Here is a 6,579-nt window from a genome sequence, read left to right on the forward strand (position 1 = left end):
TATATAAACTATATTACTATTTTCATCAAAATTCATCCCAAAAACATGCATAAATTTTATTGGTTATGTCTATATTAATATCTCATATCTAGCATTAAATGTCCTCCTTGCTTCCCAAGATTTGGTCACAACACAAAGAGACCATAAATACATCTAAAAAACTTCATCAAATATCAACCAATGAGTCTATTACTTACTAAAAACGTATTGTAATAAAAACCATGGATTAAACATAATTTTCAAAAGAGGAAACTTAGCCAAAAATACCAACAAAAGCTACAACAGCTCCAACAAATGACATCCAAAATGACATCATCAGCCCATTGATGCTTAATCCCAGCAGCTTGCTGCCACACCCAAAGAAGTAAAGATCCTAGAAAAGAAATCATCCTATTTTAAGCACAAACCATGAATTTAATGCTTAATATTTTCCTTCAGTAAAAGATAATATCATGAAGCAGCTACTGCTGTGCAGTTACGACTGATAGCTATAGTACCAGAAATAGGAAGATCCCATAAAAGATATTATAAAGTTTTTACAAATATGTTTTATGTTGGCTTTATTCCATGAAAAAAAGTGTTGTAATTGCATTAATTTATTGCCTTGTATTTTGTGAGATTTTATTGTATTGGATTTAGTATTAAGTTGGTGAAGAATCGAGTATAAAATGAAGATTAGTGAAGTTTCATGACTAGCTCGCTAGAAGCTAGCGAGTAAAGGTTCTCACAAAAATGCCATATAAGAAGCACATGCTGGAAGCTGAAAAGTTAAGTGTCAGACTGCATTTCGCGAGTACTTCGCGAGACAAGCCATCTCGCGAGGTACCTGCAAAACTCTCTACTTGGAGAATTTGGAGAATGACTTTCTTACCCTTCAGCCATACTATATATACCCTCATTACCCACAAAAGTAAAAGAGACTATTCATAAAAAAAAATAAAACCCTAGATAGGTTTCTACAATACAACACACCCATCTTTTAGAGAGAGAGCTACTCATCCTTAGTGAGAAATCATTGTAGCATATTTTCCTTCCATCTCCCATTGTCATACCTAGAGAGGAGACTTGTATTCAAACACAATCCACAACTTCTTCAGAGTGTAGAGAGTGTTTTGGAGCTTGGGAAGTTTTGGAGATTTGCCAAAAGAAGCCGGTGAGGCTTGGAAGATGCAATCAGGCGTATTGCGGGATCTGAAAAGCTAGTGAAGATAAGACTCCAAGAAGTTCGTTGATAGCAGGAGCTTGGAGGGCTCAAGTACATTAGGTAGACTAGGTTTGGAGGGTCTTTTGTTATTCGTGTACTCCAACTTATTCACTTGTGGATTGATTTCAACTTGGAGGTCGTGGAGAGGTTTTTCATCGAGTTTTCAGTTTTCTCTTCAATAACACGTCTTGGTGTTATCTTGTTTTGCATCTCTCTTCCTTTACTCTTTAAGCTTTACATTTATTGTTGTTTGTTTGCTTGCTTATGGCTTAGAGAGTAGTTCCGGTGATTGCGCTTCATTTACTCTTGTTCTACACCTAGATAAGTTAAAGTAAAAGCAATTAAGCCACAATTTAATTTTGAGGTCTAAACAAGCTCGTATATTTTAGCACAAATCCGAGCTTTCAAATATCATACTATTTTCATCCAAACCATGTATTTAATGTTGAACACCTCCTCCAGTAGATGACATCATCCAGCTTTGTTAGAACAGCTACTGCTATGCAACTGTCAGCTGCAGCAGCTATTGTTGACAGTTGTGTCAACTGCTGTACAGCTACAACACCAGACATTAATTTCAGACTTTCTTCTTTTGTCTAAAAACCAAAAATCAACTAAAGAAATCACTAGATTTGCCAAATGAAACTAAAAAAAAAAAAAAATTGTGGAACTCAAGTTCATAGAACTCGAGTTCCATTCAAGGAACTCAAGTTCCATTCAAGGAACTCGAGTTCCTCTCAAGGAACTCGAGTTCCAAGGAACTCAAGCTCCAGGAACTCAAGTTCCATGAGTTCCAATTTTTTTTTTTTTTTTAAGTTTGATTGCCCCATGCTCGATTTTTTTTAAATCAAGTTTCAAAACAAAAGCATGGACCTAAATAGTTTCAAAACATGGACATATTGCTAAATTTTTTAAAAAATAAAGGGCAAAATGCTAGAATTCCTTACTTTTTAGCATTCAACACTTTGACTTTTTTTAAAAAAATTTAGAATACTAAGGGCCCGTTTGGTAGTGTATTTTGAATAACAGTTTTCAATGTTTAAACAACATTACATGTATTCCCATACACTTTTTTACCACATGTATTTTCAAAAAATACAAATAACGTTACTAGAACAACCTTACCAAACGGACCCTAAGTATTTTAAAACACATATGGAGAGAGGGGAGAAGGTTTTAAAGAAAACACTTAAATTAAACTTAATCAAATCAAACAACCCCCTCCCTCTTGTCCCTTTATCTCTCTCACAAACGAAAAATTGTGAATGTTGGTTAGGGTTGCGGTGGAAATAAAAAAAGAGCAACAGTCATTGACTGGATTCATTGTCTCAGTCGACACTATTACTACTCTCCAGTACTCTAGAGCTTACTCTTTCAAAATCTCATTGATCTTGTCAATAGTGCTCGAATTTACTGATACTTGGTGGTGTGACACTAGATTAGTGGCAAAGCATAAAGACTAATAGGTGCACCTTCGTGAGTAGTAGTGTGAGGCCAATGAGGATTCCTTTAGGGGTTGTTCAACGGTGGTGATTGGGTAGTTGTGATTATTGCGTGTTGAGGGTCACATCAAGTGAAGGGTTATGGTTGATTTCTTCAGTTATGGTGATTCTCAACGGCTGCTGGATGAGGTGCTTCAACAAGGTTGGGTGGTGGTCTGAGTTTATGAATTGGGATACTTTTGTATTTTTTGGAATATTTCCAAGCTAGCAAGACCTTATTTCTAGGTAGTTTTGCTTTGAAGGGTTGGTGGCTCTTAGGGTGTGTTTGGATACTGCTTATTGCTGAAAACTGAAAACACTATAGTAAAATAATTTTTAAATGTGTAAATAGTGTCGTGGGACCCAATTTTGAAGTTATTTTAAAGGAAAAAGATATTTGCTGATCCTGTGAACAATGCACGGGACCCATTGAAAAACATACAAACGCAAACTCACGGACGCAAACGTTGTATTAAAACTCACACTTAGTGGTTTGTGCTTGGATTTGATGGGTTTATGATCTAAGATTTTTTTTTTTAACATTTTACAATAAAAACAAACAACAATAATGAAAAAAAAACTCAGAGCATTTTCAAGAACAACCTGAAACACTAAAATTGATTTTCATTGAAAATATTTTACAACGAAAAAAATGGTGCGGTAGCCTACAAATCCCCTTCTAAATATATATTTCAAGTCTACTCATAAAGTTCTCTAATCCTAATGTTGACCAAAACATGTCTCAACTAAAAAATTTTGGGCAAGCTTCATTTCAAGAATTTTCATTAGAAAATTAGCCTCTAATAATTATTTAAACATTATCTAAAAAATGTAAATAATGTTGAAATTAATTGCAGAATAAATTTTCAAGGCTATAAAAAAAAAGTTCCATTTAAAGAAAATTGAACATGTGAAATATGGTTGTTAAAAGTGGGTGTAACCATGCTATCGTGAATAAAGGCACATAGGTGGTTTTAGCATGCGTGTGCTAGTCAAATGGTCGTATATGCCATAGTATTTGGTCAAAAATATGTTTTTCATGCATGCATCTTTATGTAGAGAGAGAATTATTTACCAAATCTAAAATTTGATGCAGCCCTTGAATTTGGTGTAGAAACTAGAAATGATATTTCAGTGCATCTTAACATGCTTTACTTAACATTGAAACAAACAATCTGCATGAGGTGGGAAATCAATTCTTAAAAATAGAAAATGTTAACGGATGCCCTTAGGACACTAGTTAATAATCCATTTAAAGAAAATTTTGATAGAAAAAGAAAAAAAAACTCAAATAATATTTTAACAACTTTTTTCATTTTCCATAAAAGTGGCGTTAAAACTTTCCTAAAATGAATTATTAACCATTACCATAAGGGAACTCATTAGCATAACCCTTTAAAAATTTATCACATGACATTATGCACTTAAGAAGTGTTAGAGTTGATTTGTCCTCAAAGGCACTTGGCTTTCTGCAATCCTCAAAAGCCTTATAAACACAAATCAAATGCTTTGGAAATTCCCCTTTGGCAAATATGCAAAACTGATCCTCTAACTTTCACATTTTTTCATTTCAGTCCTCTAACTTTCAATTTTGTCATTTCAGTCCTTTAACTTTTAATTTTTGTCAATGCAGGACTCTGCTACAACTCAGTTAGTGGCTGTCGTTAGAACTCCTGAAACGACGCCGTTTTGCATTTTAAATATATAAATATATATATATATATATATAAAATTCAGAATGGAAAGAAAATAAGAAAAATCTGAAAAAAGAAAAGAAAAAAAAAACATTAAGGGGAACGACGTCGTTCCCCTTCCCTGAAATCAAAACAAAGATCTGAAGAACACCCAAATCCCTAACCAAACTGCTAACAAACCCAGTGATCAACATGAGGCCGTAGGTATGGCGCATATTCGAGTCGAACGAAGGTAATGGAGAAATTTGTGAGTTTGGGAGCCTTGTGTAGGAGCAAAGCATTGCTCATGGCAATGGCGAAATCGGCAATGTTTTCAAATCGGTATGAATCAAAATCGAGAGAAGGGACAGAGGTCCAAATATAGGCCCATCTTTTGGATAAAACGTTGGTTTTGATGGCTTGTTTTGTGGTCAAGAGGGAGAGGATGCTGTTGAGAATTGACTCCGACAAGGTGCTGATTCGATCTTTTAAGGTTGGTGTGTGTTTGCGGCGTTTGGTTCAATAATCATGGCTTGATTCTTGTTGTTGTTGTTCTTCTTCTTTGTCAGAATTATTGGTCGGGACATAGTGTCCGTAACAGCCATAATATCCGCCAGGGTCATAGGCATAGGATCTGTCAAAGTCATATTCATATTGGTCATGGAAGCTATGGATAGAATCAGAGCTTTCTTCCTCCATTCTCAAACTCAATAGTATACAATGATGTGAACTTCTTTACCTTCTATTCTTCTTTTTAAATAAACAAGCATGCTTGGGTTTGTTTAATTAATTATGCAGATTAATTATCCGAAGTGAAATAACCTCGCTTTGATCAAAGAGATTTTTGGAAAAGAAGACAAAGAGGTGTATCGTCTAAAGATGAGGAGGTATCGGTCTCTTGTTAGCAATTTGGTTAGGGATTTGGGTGTTCTTCAAATCTTTGTTTTGATTTTAGGGGAAGGGGAATGACGACGTCGTTCCCCTTAATGTTTTCTTTCTTCTTCTTTTTTCCCAGATTTTTCTTATTTTCTTTTAATTTTGAATTAAAAAAAATGCAAAACAGTGTCGTTTCAAGAGTTCTAACGGCAACCACTAACTGAGTTGTAATTGAGCCCTACGTTGACAAAAATTGAAAGTTAGAGGACTGAAATGACAAAACTGAAAGTTAGAGGACTGTAATGAAAAAATGTGAAAGTTAGAAGGTCAGTTTTGTATTTTTGCCTTTGATGAGAATCAACAAGCATTCAAGGATCCATTGTATGTTCCAGTTGGGCCTATTACAAGAGCAAGATCCAAGAAGATCAAAGAAGCACTTAATGAGTTGATTCAAGAGATTTGGGCTGATTCTAACGCAGGACATTCCAAGCTTGGCCCAAAGGAAGCTGAAAACGTAATAAATTTAATTCAAGCTATTTAGGGCTGATCTGGCTTGATTGCGAGTGATTTATGGCATGAATTAATGGCTGATTGACTTTCCAGCTCTATATCAGTTAAGACAGATTTTTTTCCTATTTTGGATCTGCTAATTTCAGACCAAATCAACTTTTATTTAGGGTTTTATTATTTAGTACGTTTTTTAGGAATTTTCCTTGTTTTTAGGTGCATTTAATGCTTTTTAGGTCAAATTTGATTCCTAATATGGTAAGGTATCAATTAGGAATTATTTTAGAATATATTTTCTTGTCTGTCAAGTTTTATGGAGCCCTTAAATAGGCTCTGAAATTTGTAAACGTTTTTTCAAATATATTATTGAATAAAAATCAAAAAAGGTGAGGCTTTGCTCTTCTTTTGGTTCTTCAGGAACTATGAACTTATCAGGGATTCTTCCTTGTGGCGTTCAAACTTTATACCTTCGGTTCGTGATTCTTTATAATCATTGGGTCAAGGTCAACTTATACATTTGGTTCGCGTTTCGATTATAAACGTTGGGTTAGGGTTTTTATCACAAATCTGAATTTTAGCTTTCTTAGGCGAGTATTCCAATATTTTTGTTGGGTCTCAAAGCGTGTCGATTGAGGTTCGCATCATTTGGTATCAGAGCACAGGTTCTAAAATCAGTTTTCTATTCCTTTATTTTTTTTTTTTCCTGTTATCATCCTATCCTATTCCTTTTGTGTTCTTCATTCATCATTCTTATTTTTTTTTTTAATTTTTTTTGTTGAAGTGAACTAGGTTAAAATTGTGCACCCAGCTCCCAAAAAAAAAAAAAAAGACATCAGAA

Source organism: Castanea sativa, chromosome 1 (assembly GCF_040712315.1).
Source record: "Castanea sativa cultivar Marrone di Chiusa Pesio chromosome 1, ASM4071231v1".
Classification (NCBI taxonomy): domain Eukaryota; kingdom Viridiplantae; phylum Streptophyta; class Magnoliopsida; order Fagales; family Fagaceae; genus Castanea; species Castanea sativa.